Source organism: Macaca nemestrina (assembly GCF_043159975.1).
Source record: "Macaca nemestrina isolate mMacNem1 chromosome 14 unlocalized genomic scaffold, mMacNem.hap1 SUPER_14_unloc_1, whole genome shotgun sequence".
Lineage (NCBI taxonomy): Eukaryota > Metazoa > Chordata > Mammalia > Primates > Cercopithecidae > Macaca > Macaca nemestrina.
The window spans coordinates 70632-85298 of record NW_027257577.1 but is presented as its reverse complement, the minus strand read 5'-3'; the positions used below and the strand labels follow the sequence as shown (position 1 = coordinate 85298).

The following is a 14667-nucleotide window of genomic DNA, read 5'->3' as shown; positions in this document are numbered from 1 at the left end:
TGAAGAACATACAGATGTTTTGCCCACATTTAAAAATCCAAGTATGGGACTCATAGAAGTAAAACACACTATGGGTTCACTTAACTTTTCCAAATTTTTCCTTGGAGAAACCTATAAAGTTCTTGTCAGTTACATCCTTAAGTTTTTCAATAATTTTTCAATGCAAAGATCGGGCAAGACTTGTAAATAGGTACACACATACGGCCCAGCGTGGTGGCTCACACCTATAATCCCAGCACTTTGGGAGGCCAAGGTGGGCAGATCACGAGGTCAGGAAACCGAGACCATCCTGGCTAACACGGTGAAACCCCGTCTCTACTAAAAATACAAACAATTAGCCAGGGGTGGTGGCGGGTGCCTGTAGTCCCAGCTACTCGGGAGGCTGAGGTTGGAGAATTGCATGAACCCGGGAGGCGGAGCTTGCAGTGAGATCGCACCACCGCACTCCAGCCTGGGTGACAGAGGGAAACTGTCTCAAAGAAAACAATGGAGGTACACACATACATACCACGTTCTTCTCTCAAAGAGACGGGCCCTTTTTTAAGATTCCAGAAGTAAATGTGGTTGTCACCCTGCTTTTGAGAGGATGAGCTGTGTTTTAAGCATGAACACACTTTCCTCCATGCACCAAGGATGCACCATGGGGGCAGTGCTTCCGCCGCCTCCCCAGTCTCTGCTCAGGGTGGGGCAAGGGGAGCTCAGTTGTCTCCCGTATACACCGTCAACAGGCCAGGTGCTCAGAAGGAGGCTTCCAGGACTCGCTGTAGGCATTCGTGAGCAGGGTAGGCAGTGCCTCGTGCTGGTGGGCATCCAGCAGTAAGGGGGTCTTGCACTTCACTCCTTGGGCCCAGCCCCAGACAGAGGGGAAAGAGACACCTGTATCGTAACTCATGTATATTTATAGACACACAGAGACTCTGCAGTGCAAGGTGCAGAACTAGAAGGAATCATGGAAATAAGAGGGAAGACATTTGGTTACAACTGGCAGAGCCACCTCAAGCCTCAGCATTTCCTGCCGGAGCCCTCACTGACCAGACTCCTCCAGGGTCACTGCCACTGCGTTCCCCAGCTCATGACAGGGCAGACAGTGACAGAGCCTCAGAACAACCTCCCACTCCTTCCTCACCAGCCCAGGGGACGAGCTGTCCCAAAGCCTGAATGCGGGAACACAGAGGTGATTGAGCAGAAAGGGGGACAGGAACAATGGCCGCGGGTGAGCAGATATTGCGGGGCACCCCAGCAGCCCTTTCCACCTTAAAGAGGACGGCCATGGGTGTGCGGATGCTCCCGCGTGACCCAGCCGTCCTTTCCACCTTATAGGGGAATGGCCACAGGTGTGCGGATATTCCCGGGTGCCCCAGAGCCCTTTTCACCTTAAGGAGATTTTCACAGTCTCATATCAGTCTCCAAGCTATTCAGTGAGGTTGGAGGAGTATCACTGTGGACCAACACCGATTGGCACCAAGTAAGGGCAATTTTATAACCATGTCTCAACCATGAAACAATCAGGTCTTTGGCCATCTGATCTAAGCTTTTTCTATAACAAAGTTGGATAATTAAGTTGAACTTTGGTTTTCCAAAGCTTGTTACAGAAACCACATCTTCCTAGGTGTGGCTCTGTGATGTCACGTGCACACAGCAGTAGCCAGGCTTGCCAAGACTCACGGCACATTACACGTTCACCTGAGAAGGCTGCTCAATCACTGAGGGCTCTGGCGTGCTCTGAAATGAATTTGCCACTTCGGCCTACACTCTACTCCCTTGTTTGGTTAAAGAAACCCAAAAAGCAGAATTTGTTTTGGCCAATCGCCTGCTGACCCAACTGCAGAGGTTTTCATTATAGTACTTTCATTGCATCATAGAAAGCAAAGTCATATAGATCAATTCATGATTACCACTCCAAAGGTTTAGTAAATCTCCAAATAATCAGGCAAACATTTTAAGAAGCTACATTAAGGTTTACAATACTCAAAATTTAAAACTACATCCATACTTCAAAAAACCACCATTCCCATTTTAGATGGCCAAATGCATATGAGAAAGAAAGAAACGTGCTGAGCGCATTTTTTGGGTCATCTTATGGAGAAACTGCCACTTTAAAAATGGCTCTAGTTCCTGGCTCCAGATGGGTGTGGCGGGTTGTCTCACTCAATTTCAACTCCACCTGAAGCTGGGACACTAGGAATCCATTCCCAGACTCCAGGGCACAAGAATTCCCACTTCTGGAAACAGCCTGGAATGCAGACGTGTAGCAGAGAATTCTTTCCTGCCCACCCTAACCGTCCTCTGTGGAAGGCAACAGTCAAAGACAAGTCCACCCCCCTAGGCGCAACTGCACCACGAAGAACCATTTCAAGGTGGGAGGTGATTGATCAGTGGAAACAGACAGTTTAGCTAGTCACTTATAAGGCAGAGATGGGGAGTTTGAAGGCCTGTGTCTGGCCTTCTCCTCGGTAAATGGTCATCCGCCAGTCAGCCTAAGCCACATGGGAAGGGGCTTCTTGCAGTAAAAGTGGGGGCCTAGTTGTGGGGAGGGGGAATGTCTTAACCACCACTGTTTTACAGGATCACAGGGCTCAGGAAATGTTCAGTATTATCACACACCAAGGTTTTTACAGTCTGAAGAAAAGTACAGTCCTAAGGTGTCAGTTCTCAAAGCCTGAAGTTCTTCCTGCTAAGATTCCCAGAGGGTCTCAACTTCTTGCACTGAACCCCAACATGCACAGGCACATGCGTCTTCCTCCTGCAGCAAATGCACATGAGAAGGCTGTGGCTCTGCTGCAGTAATGATGCCATGCAGCCCTAACACCGTGGCAGAGCAATGGCTTTGGCCTGAATGTCCCCAAAACCTCATGCTGAAACCATCTCCGATGGGATACATTAAGAGGTGGGACCTTTGGGAGGTCCTGCTCTCAGGACTGGGGTTGGTGTCCTTGTTGGAAGATGGAGGAGCCCTCCTGCTCCTCCACCATATGAGTCCCGATGAGACGCCTGCTGCCACGCAAGACCCGGTAAGATGCTGCCGTCTGTATGCCACAGGCCCTGGAACACCAGATGTGCAGGTGCCTTGACTTTGGACTGCCTTGACCTTGGACTTTCCAGCCTCCAGAGCTGTGAGCAATAAATGTCTCTTTACAAATCACCCAATCGACAGCAGCCGGACAGAGAGACAGTAATGTTACAACATGAGTCACTTTCTCAGTGGGCCAGAGGCCTCCCCATGAGCCACCACCGTAAAGCAAGAACTCCCTGGAGGATGCAAAGGGGTTCACAAGGAATTCTACCCAGCACCGAAAGGGTGTCTGTCCTTTCTCGTAGGAAGATAGCTGAGCCATGGCAGGAAACTACGGGGTGGGTGGGGCTGGACAGTAATGTGTCACCTGCTCACCTAAGCCTCAGTCTCCTGCCTCTCATCATGACAGCGGGGGTAACCCCCTCACCTGAGCTGTTGGGGGAGGTAAGAGTGTTGGGTGATTAACAATTGTTAGCTCCACAGAAATTAGGCAAAGAATCCGCCCCTACGTCTTATAAAACCAAACCAGCCCAGGAATTCCACATCACTACTAATTTGCATGGGAAAATGCTGGATTCTCATAAGTTCTGGCATGTCATTTGTATTGATAAAGTTTGCAGAGTTGTCATATACTAAGTATATAAAACAGAAGAAAAAATCATGCAATTTGGAGGTTGAAGCAGGAGAATCCCTTGAGTACAGGCGGCGGAGGTTGCAGTGAGCCGAGGCCGAGCCACTGTACTCCAGTCTGGGTGACAGAACGAGACTCGATCTCAAAAAAAAAAAAAAAATTTGCTGCTTCATGCTAGTAAAGTGGGCAGATTCTACATGCCAACTCTTATTCAAAGGTCGCCTAACACTGACTCAGGAACTCTGGCCCTGATGTGCTTGAAGTTTTAATCCTAACAGTGTTAAAGACCACTCCCCCAGGAGCTCTGAACAAGTACTCCAGGTATACACTGAACAAGACCACACACTCTCTGACCGAAATCTAACTTCACAGACCCAAACTACAGAACCACAGAAGACACTGCTTCTGTCCAACTTTGTGTTCTGCCACCGTTTGTGTCCGTTATTTCCTACAAACCATCTCATTAGAATTTAGGGCACACAAAAGGCCGATACAACAGGGTTACTTTTCAAAGGTTTGGAGGTGAAGAACAGATACACTGCATTAACTTCCTATTGCTGCTGCAACAAATTACCACAAACGCAAACCTCCTCTCAGCCCTGGAAGTCAGGAGTCCCAGGGCTGAAGTCAAGGGGTCAGTAGGTTGTGCTCCTGCCTAGAGTCTCCCAATTCATAGAGGCCACCATGCAGCTTGGTTCACAGCCCCACACCCCTCTGACCACTGCCCCGGCCTCAGCCCTGCACCCCTCCAGCCCCTGCCCCACCCTTGGCCCATGCCCCTCCGGCCCCTACCCCACCCCCGCCCTCAGCCCCACAGCCCTCTGGCCTCTATCTCATCCTCAGGTCTCCTCCTCTGAGGCAGACTCTCGTACTCCCTCCCATCAATGCACATATGAGGACGCTAGACCCCACCTGGACAACCCAGGGTCCTCCCCCATCCCACTGTCCGTTACAGTCACATCTGCAAAGCCTCTTTTGCCATGGAAACTTCATTATACTAACAGTCATTTAACAAGTCCATTATAATGATGTAAAAATTGGCATTGTTTGCCTCCTAATGAACAGATCAGTCACCCATGTAACCTATAAATATTTAACTATTAAATATACAATACTGTAGGGGACAAAGATGAGGAAGACGGTTCCTTCCTGAAAGATGACTGGACCCTAGATGGAGGGATGAACATTCTGAACAGAATCAACCTAACTCAACATTTGAGTCCGAGAGGCCAAGCAGTAAGACTTTCAAAAAAGCAACCAGAAAGTCTGTACCGTGCCTGTAGTTCACAGCTGAGCCTGGCGTCATGAGCACGAGCGTGCGGACATGCATACCAGGCCCAAGTTTAAGATCAAATATAAAGAGCTTTCAACTGTAGTATTTAACTAGATCTTATTACACAATAGCTTCTTGATTACAGTTTTTGTCCAAAAAGTTCTCTGTAATTAAAGAAATTAATTTTCCCCTAAAAAACACTTCTCCATCTATCGTCCCATAAAAACTAAATGGGTATATTAAAGAAAAAAGACAAATGTTTGACTTCGGGGGTTTGCCTATGACTTGGATAAGCATGATTTTCTTCTGGCCAAGCAGGGAGCAGCTGGACCAGACTGGAGGGAAGGAAAAACAAATTTCCACTCTGACCTCGTTTGGGCACCAGAGTCTTCGCTGTCAGAATGTGGGTGTGGTGCTTCCCACACACCAGCCTCTGACAAAACTCAGCCCAAGGGTGTGGGAAAAGGCCTTCTACTTCTGAAAAATCTATAAAGTACAGACACATCAAAAGCTTCAGAAGACTGTACAGTGCCAAGGAGACCACTGCACCCTTGGAGTTTACAGAAAATGGTCAGCATCACACGTGCCTGAGGCCCAGGTTCAGCTCCCAGCTGCCGCGACACCGTGAGCGCAGTCCTGGCTTCCCCTCTGATGCAGAGAGCTGGAAACTCCGCTGGCAGCACTCAGAGCTCAGAACATTCTAGATGAAAGCAACGTGTTCCTTTTAAAATGGGGAACCGGGGCAGCACAACTGAAGCTCTATGACTGTCTCAACTACTGGGTTTCGGGGTAGCATTAGGAAATCGTGAGAATCTAAATCTCAATTTCATACAGATTCCAAACTCACTGCAGGTTCCAGAATTTCCTGAAGCATTCTTCCACTTTATCACTCAGGATTCCCTTGCCAAACCTAATAAACTCTAAATTCCTTACGGAAAAGCCACCATAAGCACCACCACAAATAAGATCAACTGACGCCCGCCCTTTGCACCAAACCTATAAACTCTTACTCACACAAGACTGTGCTGGAGGCAGCTCTCAGCTGAAGCCGAATCCGTGAGACTTCATTATCCCCATTTTGGATCGAGTGCGAAGACTGTCAGCAAACCAGGGCCCCAGTGTGAAGCAGAGAACAGATCCTCTGACACCTGCCTGAACATTTCCTTCCCACCTGTCTTGGATATTGAGCACCCTCAGAGCTACTGAGTCACCCACATTTGCAGGTCATTTATCCAGCCACCAGGATAACATAATTATGCGATAAAAATGCCTTCTCAGGGCTTTGTCATACTCAACAAGGCAGCTCAGAAGGCTTGGTAAGCCCAAGAAAGGGGGAAGCGTCCTCCAAATAGACAAAGACCAAGGAAAACCGTGCAGAGACTCTCTCAAGACAGCAGAAACAGAGCCCGCTGTAGCCTTTCAGGCCCTGCTGGCCACAGCCCTGCTTTAGGTGGCACCATTTCCACAGATGCAGCCTGCTGGGCCCATTTGAAAGGTCCTGCTTGCCACACTCACCCCCACTTCCAGTTTCTGCAAGACCCGCTGCAGCCCCACTCCACCCCGGGGGCCAACTGTTCAAGTTTTCCCGGCGAGACCCCTCAGAGCCTGCACAGCGTCTGAGACTGGGAAGCACCAAGGATCCAGAAACGCACAAACCCGTTCTCCTCATGTTGCTTTCTGGGTTCCAAGTTGTCTTAAGAACGAGTCTTGCATAAACCCCGGCCTGGGGAGCCAGTCACAGCCCAGCAGCACCCAGCTCATGTGCTCCACCCACCCCACAGAGGACCACGGAGGCCCCAGCACACTCTGTCCGGGGCAAGACACCAGAAACAGCCACAGTTCAGGGTTCTGCCACCCACCCCGCTGCCGTAATTACCTGCTGTGATCTGAATTCTCATTGGTTGGGTAGGTGATCCCACAGCTCCGCTGCCCTAATTATCTGCTGTGATCTGAAATTGCATTGGTTGGGAAGGGGATCTCACTGCTCAAGCACTCCCTGCTGCCTCCTTGCAAGCAACATAAAAAATCCAAAACCCCTCTTAAAGAACGTTTACTATAACCTCAAAACAAGACACATCACGAGACCAGGGAAGATACATACGCACATCTGACAGCTGATGGGCGTCAGTGACCGACGCCACGGCTTCCGTGTGGCGTGTGAAGCGGGAGGCCTGTCACGGTGACTCAGGCTGGGGTCTCAATGGGGGTATTCCAAGCAACTAGGCAATCAGGACGCACACCCCAAAACCCAAGTCCCCGCAGTCATGTACCTGGCAGAAATGCTGCGTGGCCATTGACACCAGTTGTGAACCAAGACCGATCTGCGTCCTGTGGCCCTCACAACGTCCGTACACGTCTGGGCCCAGCACAGGCACGCATGGCACCCTGCTCACCTCCAGTGGAGCTCTCTCCTGCCAAGGGGGATGGCCCTGAAGTCCGTTGAGATTTCCAAAGCTCTACAAAGTCGTCCTTCCTCCTGCTTGTTCAGAAGACCTAAAGCCCTGAAGACACCAGTGAGAATTGACCTAGCCTCTTAAGGCAGCTCAAACACCTAAATACAGGAACGCTGGACCTCTCTGCCCTCGGTAGCAGCCAATAACCCACTGGGCTAAGCAGAAGGCACAGATGTCACATCCAGAAGCCAGTGGCGCTCACGTTTGCATTCCAGGAGCCGCCCATGGGAGTCCCTCCAAGGCTTCCAAGACCCACTTGATTGTTTTCATCGTATCTCTATAACATCAGAGACATTATATCTCATGGTATCTATGAGATTCTCTCTACTTTTATGAGCATATATGCTCCCTGACTTACCGTGGGATGAAACCGTTCCAATAAACCCAGCGTAAGCTGAAAATATCCTAAATAGAAAGTGCATTTGACATAATAGTTTCAACTTACAATGGGTTAATCCAGAGGCAGCCCATCTCGGGCCGAACAATGCACTGAGTGTGACTAGTTCACACCATCACAAGGTTGAAAAAAAAAATCACAAATGTAAACATTGTGAGCCAGGGACCATCTGTATTGTGGCTCCTGTCTTCAGAGACAACAGAAACCTCTTCTTAGACAAGAATCACAATTTATAATCCTCAAAATGTTAAACTTAGTTTAACAATCTACAGATTCAAACGAAGCCAAAGTAGGCCCACAAGACCGTTTGTGCCATTCGCTAAGACACACAACTCTGTAATAACCCTCATCACAGCCCCTCAGGGTGAGTACCAGAGGTGGCTGTGGCTTGTAGCTACAGACACTAACAAAACCAAAATCAGAGTACGCAGGTGCAGTCAAGTCATATGACTTCTCCACTAGCATATGCACAAATGTTTATCAGCAAATCTGATCTTTGCTTTACCTCCTTCCCATGACCTAAAAAGGAGTCCACCACACACACACACCACACTTCAAAAACATAATTCGTACTTGCTTTCAATTCTGGGCATTTAGAATAAACCTAATGGGTGATTAAACCTCTCCTCCAACCCATTGCTTAGTCTTCTTAGAGGATGAAGGATTTTGCGTAACACAAGTCAGCATATAAAAGATCTTGTATAGAAACAAACTTTCAAGTTGTCCTCATTATAGTGATTCAACTAATATACAAAGGACCCAACACACAGCACAATGTCTATTAGAAGAATGATTAATTTGTTCCCCTCAAAATCCTAATATCTACACAGAAAAAATACCCGATACACATTTTATCATTCTTTACCAGTATAGTCATACAAAGGAGTATCACAAAAGCAAAAGAACACATTTGGTTTCACTCGCAGTTCTAAATTTAATATAAAATTGCTAAAACCACCAAGACAAACATGACTATGAAATATTTAACGATCTTCACCTAAATTCAAGTCACTATTCAATCACCAATACCTCTGCTCTCCTTACAGGAACTTTCCAAAAGTAAATTCTGGAATTAACAGGACAAATTTTTCTAGTGATAGAAAGTAGGAAGAAATTGGTTGAAGGTGGTTCCTTGGCTGTTAAACATTTTCTCCATAATAGTTTGTAAAATAAAAGCATCAAACAGATCTTTACATTAACTTACAATCTATCAAGCAATACTGGAGCAAGCTTTAAATATTAGCCACATTTTGTCAGGGCTGACTCACATTAAATCACCATCAGTCTCATGTCTTGCAGCATCCACAGCTCATCTTCTCAAAACCACTTAAGATTTCATAATTAACTCAATTAAACAATCTAAGTCCTCTCCTTGATCATTGACATGAAGGGATAATTTTCCCCCAAAATAGTACCTCTTTCCTTGACATGATTTAATCTGTAGTTAGAGTATTTAACAGGATTTCTTTCCTTCTTAGAAAATAAAATATACACCTTTCCAATAAGAAAAACACTAACTGATAATGCTATAGCTTAACCAGGTCAAAAGGGTTTTTTTTTTTTTTTTTTTTTTTAAAGTTAAAAAAAGAACCTAACTGCATCTTTGGACCTTATGTGAGGTAGTGTCCAGGGTCAATGGGACCCCCACTTGGTCAGTGCAGCTGGGTACCAATTAAAGACAGAAACCCAAGGGTTCACTCGAAGCCCCTTCCCAGCTCTTCATCCTAGTGGAAACCATAGGCACAAAGGAAAGCGGCATTCCACGGAGGACTTTGGGGAATGGCTGCTTGAGAACATCAAAGTGGCTCACGTCCCCCGAGTATAAAGCCAGTGACTGCTCTCAGCTTCAATGCAGCACCATCCACAGCAGCCAAGATCTGGAATCACCTGAGTGCCCGTCAACAGGGGATGAAGGGAATGTGGCCCGAACATTCACAGGAGCAATACTCCACCATACAGCTGAGATCCCTGTCATCCGAGACCGGATGGATGGAGCTGGAGGACATTACGTTAAGCAAACGAGCCAAGCAAAGAAACGGAGCATGTTCTCACTCATAAGCAGGAGCTGAGAGCAGATCTCATGGAGGCCAAGAGTAGGTGGTCAACAGGGCCCAGCAGAGTCCACTCATAAGCAGGATAGGCAGAGGCTCATAACGGGCACAAACACACAGCCTAATGGGAGCACAAGACCTACTATTGATAAATCAGCAGGGGGATGGCAGTGGGTCATCTACTGTGTATTTCAAAACAGCTAGGAGAGAATAACTTGACATTATCAGCATAAGGAAAAGAAACTATTTAAAGTGAAAGACATCCCAAGTACACAGATTTCATCAATATAGGGATGAATCAAGATATCACATGCACTCTGAAAATATGTACACATATTATGTATCAACAAAAACAAAAACCAATGACAGAACCATTTGCGAAGCATGTGCAGGAGAAGAATGGGAAGCCTGATATGGTGTGGCTGTGTGTCCCCACCCAAATCTCATGCTGAACTCTAACCCTTTGTTGGAAGTGAGCCCTGGTGGGAGGTGACTGACTCATGGGGGTGGTTTCTAATGGTTTAGCACAATCCCCCTAGTGCTGTCCTCATGATAGTTCTGAGATCTGGTTGTTTGGAGGTGCATGGCACCTTCCCCTTCACTCTCTCTCCCCTTCCAGCCATGTGAAGACATGCCTGTCTCCCCTTCACCTTCCACTCTGTTTCCCCAGAAGTAGAAACCTGTATAGCCCACAGAACTGTATGCCGATTAAACCTTTTTTTTCCTTATTACCCAGCCTCAAGTAGTTCTTTATAGCAGTGGAAGAACAGTACAGTCCTCAGGACCAGCAATGTTTTCCTTCTACCCAGCAGCCAACAACGTCCCACACCCTAGCTGGTTTTCCAAAGCCTTTGCCAGAATGCTGAGGCTGTTTTGGGGATACGGACTTTCCCCATCTCTGGCAAACCAGATGGGGCATCCTATTTGCCTCTTACCACCTTTCTCAGACAAACCCCACCTCTGAAACATCCTCCGCCAGGGGCCTCCTTCAGCAGCAACAAAGCTGAGTATTCCTTGCACTTCCCTTCTTCTGAACAAGTAAACATCTTAAGCTTATTTTTCCATCTTCCCAGCTCATTGAAAAAAATATCTTATGCTTTCTATTTTCCTAACACACACACACGGAAGAGAAGTGCCATGAGGGCAGGGGCTCTTGCTTTCCTGGATCTGAGCATGGCCCTCAAACACTAGCCGAATTCATACTGACACGATATCCAGAAGCAGAAATGCAAATATCCCCACGACTTCAAATACCCTAAGGATCTAACAGGCCGAGTGGCCCATGTAACAATGGTTTGTGCTGGGCCATTCAACTGGTGTTTTAATCCCTGTCCAAGTGAGTTCTTTAATTTTGGGACTTTTCAGACAGCTCTTTGTTGTTGTTGTTGTTCTGTTTTGTTTTTATTAAAGGGATCTATTACAGTTACAATCAAGAATATCCCAGGCCAAGTGTGGTGGCTCATGCCTGTAATCCCAGCACTTTGGGAGGCCAAGGTGAGCGAATCAAATGAGGTCAGGAGTTCAAGACCAGCCTGGCAAACATGTTGAAACCCCATCTCTACTAATACAAAAATGAACCAGCCATGGTGGCAGGCACTTATAATCCCAGCTACTCAGGAGGCTGAGGCAGGAGAATGGCGTGAACCAGGAGGTGAGGCTGCAGTGAGCCAAGATCGCGCCACTGCATTCCAGCCTGGGCAGCACAGCAAGACTATCTCAAAAAAATAAAAATACACCAATACGCCCAGTTAGTTCTTCACCAATGTCAGATACATCAGTTTAAAGAAAAATAATATGAATGCATGTTTTTAAATTTCAGTGTTGAATTTAACCATATCTTTTAAGAAGATATGAAGATAGAAGTTCCCCAAGGATCGGGGGAGAAAAAAGCAGTTAAGAAAATGTTAAAACCTTAGGAGAAAAACAAGGATGGGGTAAGACCTCAAGGCAAAACTTTTTCTTTGCACTTTGATTTCAAAAGAACAGAGATGCCCAAAATATGAACTCTCCCATCTGCATTTTATATTCCTCTATGTCCTTTGAAAGACTGGAGATGGGATCCCAGGTTCCAAAGTGCCCGGCCAGGGCTCACATCAGGCTGATTCCTCTACGTCCTTTGAAAGGCTGGAGATGGGATCCCAGGTTCCAAAGTGCCTGGTCACGGCTCACATCAGGCGACATCTTTCACAGCCGTTTACTCCCCTGACTGTGCCTAGAGAGCTCTGTGCCCCAATTTACACAAAAGAGTCCTAATTTACACACGTTCATCACTTTGAGCAGAGTCTCAACAAATGAGACAAATATTGACACTCCACAGAAGCAAGTATTCTTTTCCGAAAAATTAAGTGTCAGGTTCCCATAAGCCAGGCAGCTTGGTTACAGAAAGCACTGGCTGACTTGCTGATTTAATGTTAAATGCATTTAAAATGTTAAGTGATCTGGCCCCCCTCCCAGTGGGTGTGTACGTTGAGCTGGTTGCAGTAGTGATGCACAGACCACGTGGATTTGCTTCAAGCAGAGCACCCCACACCCAGGAAGAGGCCAAAGGATGGCATCGAGGTCTAGGACAGTTCTAAGGAGAGCTGCAGTCTGAATGCCTCGTCTGCAAATAGTCTCTCATTTCAGAGGAAGTCACTAAACAGAGTTTTAAAAATTCCTTTTTCTAATTTCATCCCATTAGAACTTTTGAAGAACAGATGTGCATCTGCTCCAAGTCAATGAGAGGACACTCAAGACAGTCCCTCACAGGTCCTCGGCCTCCGCCTCTCACCTAGAGAACGTCAGCTGAAGCCAATCACAGCACAGTGCGATTTTCTATAATATGCACGCCTGCATCTGACCTGAGATGTCAATGTCTGGAATGTGCCTGCCAGGCCCAGGAAGAACTGCAGCAGCTGTGGGGAAATAAGCCGCTAAGGAATCCGATTTGGAGGGAACTCGAGGCAACTAAAACTAGTTCCACTGGTTTTTCTTAGCAAGGTTTGACCTGGCAAACTGTTATCACTGTTGCTAATTCATGGTAATTGGGATGGGGACTTAACAGTAAGTAATTAGAGCAATTCTAGAATTTGCTACTCAGTTACAAATGGCACAGATTCCTGAGAATGGAAGAACTGTTGCCCAGGAATAGAGCTCAACAGGTCCTCCCCATGCCCCCGGAAACATGACATTTCCATGCACCCCTGCTTTGTTCCCCCGCCACCTGATCTCAGCCGTCTGATGGCATCACTCCCCAGAGCTGGAAACACCTGACCTCTTGTCACCCTCCCATCTGCCCTGCTTTCCTCCAGCCCGGGATATTCAGGGATGCCCACATACAGGACCAGGAAACCAGGGTTATCCTAAACCAGTGCCTGCATTCAAAGTCCTCCATGGCAGGACAATCATCAATGGCCAATACTCCCAGAACCTTCCACCTCAAAACGGGAGCACATCTGGATTCAAGCTGACAACAGTGCATTCTCTTTGCCATGTACACATGGAGGCATGTCAGGTTCCACCTAAAGGTATCAGGTTTCACTCTGGTCAGGAGCCCAAGCCTAGTCACTCTGCATGATCTCAATTCACCATCCACAGAGAAGCCTACAGTTTTCCTCTGGTGCACGGTGTGGATGGTGGATGCATCTCCCCTGAAGACTCGGAGACGGGCTCCTGGCCAAGGAGGCCAGTCACCCCAGCCCCTGCAAGACCCAGATATGCCCCTCTGCTGTCTGCACACAGTACCCAAGTCTAGCAGTGCTGACTCTGTGGTGGGATAGCTCTGGGCCTGCAGAGGACACAGGGCACAGGAACCGTGCAGCCTGGCTGGAGCCAGAGGCCTAAGGGATCCCCACGAGGCTCTCCAGCCAAGGTGCCTTCACCACAGGCAGAGCCATTCAAGAGAACTGCCTGCTGAACCAGAAACGTCCCAATCTGCTGAGCCAACACAGAAAGACAACAGCCACCTAACAGCTGCTGAGCCCCAAAACGTGGCCACTGGGCCTGAAGGGCTGAATCCGGAATTTAATCTGTGAAGCTCTTTTCAAATGTGTTTGGCTATGTTATCAAATCTTTATTCTAATTAAATTTAAAGGAGCCTCTGGCTATGGGCTCCCTTGTCGGGCATCACAGCTCCAGGGAGTAAGAATGGGAAGGAGAGGCCCAGAGCCTCTCTGCATTCTCCACCCTAATTCAACACGTCATCATAAGGAAAGGCACTCCAGCAGCAGAAGTGTGCACGGGAAGAACTGGGTTGGCCCTGATACAAGCATGACCCCCATGGCATCACAGCTGCCTCAGCCAACAGGCAAGACAATATGCCCACCTGGACAGGTCACCAGATGTGATGATGCACCCCAAGCCCGAGTCCCACAGCAGCCAGAGACCACCCGCTGCTCGTCCCGGGTGAAACAGGCAGAGGTGTCCGAGCACTCAAAAGCAGAAAGAATTAAGGAGGCAATTCCCATGATTCCCACGACACACACGACACTCCTCGCAGACAGACACAGGCTTCGCTGTGAAAGTGCAGAGGACGGTGCAGTCCCTAGGCGGGCTGCTTCTTCCAACGATCAGGGAAGAAACTAGATCCGTTTCCTTGTAGGAGAATCATCTGTACCGCGATTAGACAGAAGGTGGCTGATGTTATCAAATCATCAAGCACCGCACGGCTCTGTCTCCAAGGAGGACCTGGAAACTTGCAGCCACCCGAGTAGGGACCGCAGTGTTAATGGAGACACGGGTGACTGAGGTCTGGCTTCCTCAGGGAAGCTAAATTTGAACTTTCATCACTGAGGAATCGGTCATTTACAGTCACTCACCCTCAAGGCAGAAGAGGGCTCAAGACACTGCACCAGACTTCAACACTCAGGGT

General features: G+C 47.8%; 1 long non-coding RNA gene across 5 annotated transcripts in view; it reads right to left on the bottom strand.

Annotated features, from left to right (window-relative positions):
• LOC139361169 (uncharacterized) overlaps nucleotides 1-14667 on the bottom strand; it is a 131742-nt gene that overhangs the window by 69502 nt on the left and 47573 nt on the right. For 2 of the 5 annotated variants that reach the window (XR_011618733.1, XR_011618732.1), the window contains exon 1: nucleotides 7188-7485. The exons of 2 other annotated variants lie outside the window; for them this stretch is intronic. This is a non-coding gene — a long non-coding RNA (uncharacterized lncRNA). Of the gene's footprint in view, nucleotides 1-7187; nucleotides 7486-14667 lie in introns of those variants that run through there. One more of the 5 variants, XR_011618738.1, reaches the window with a different exon arrangement.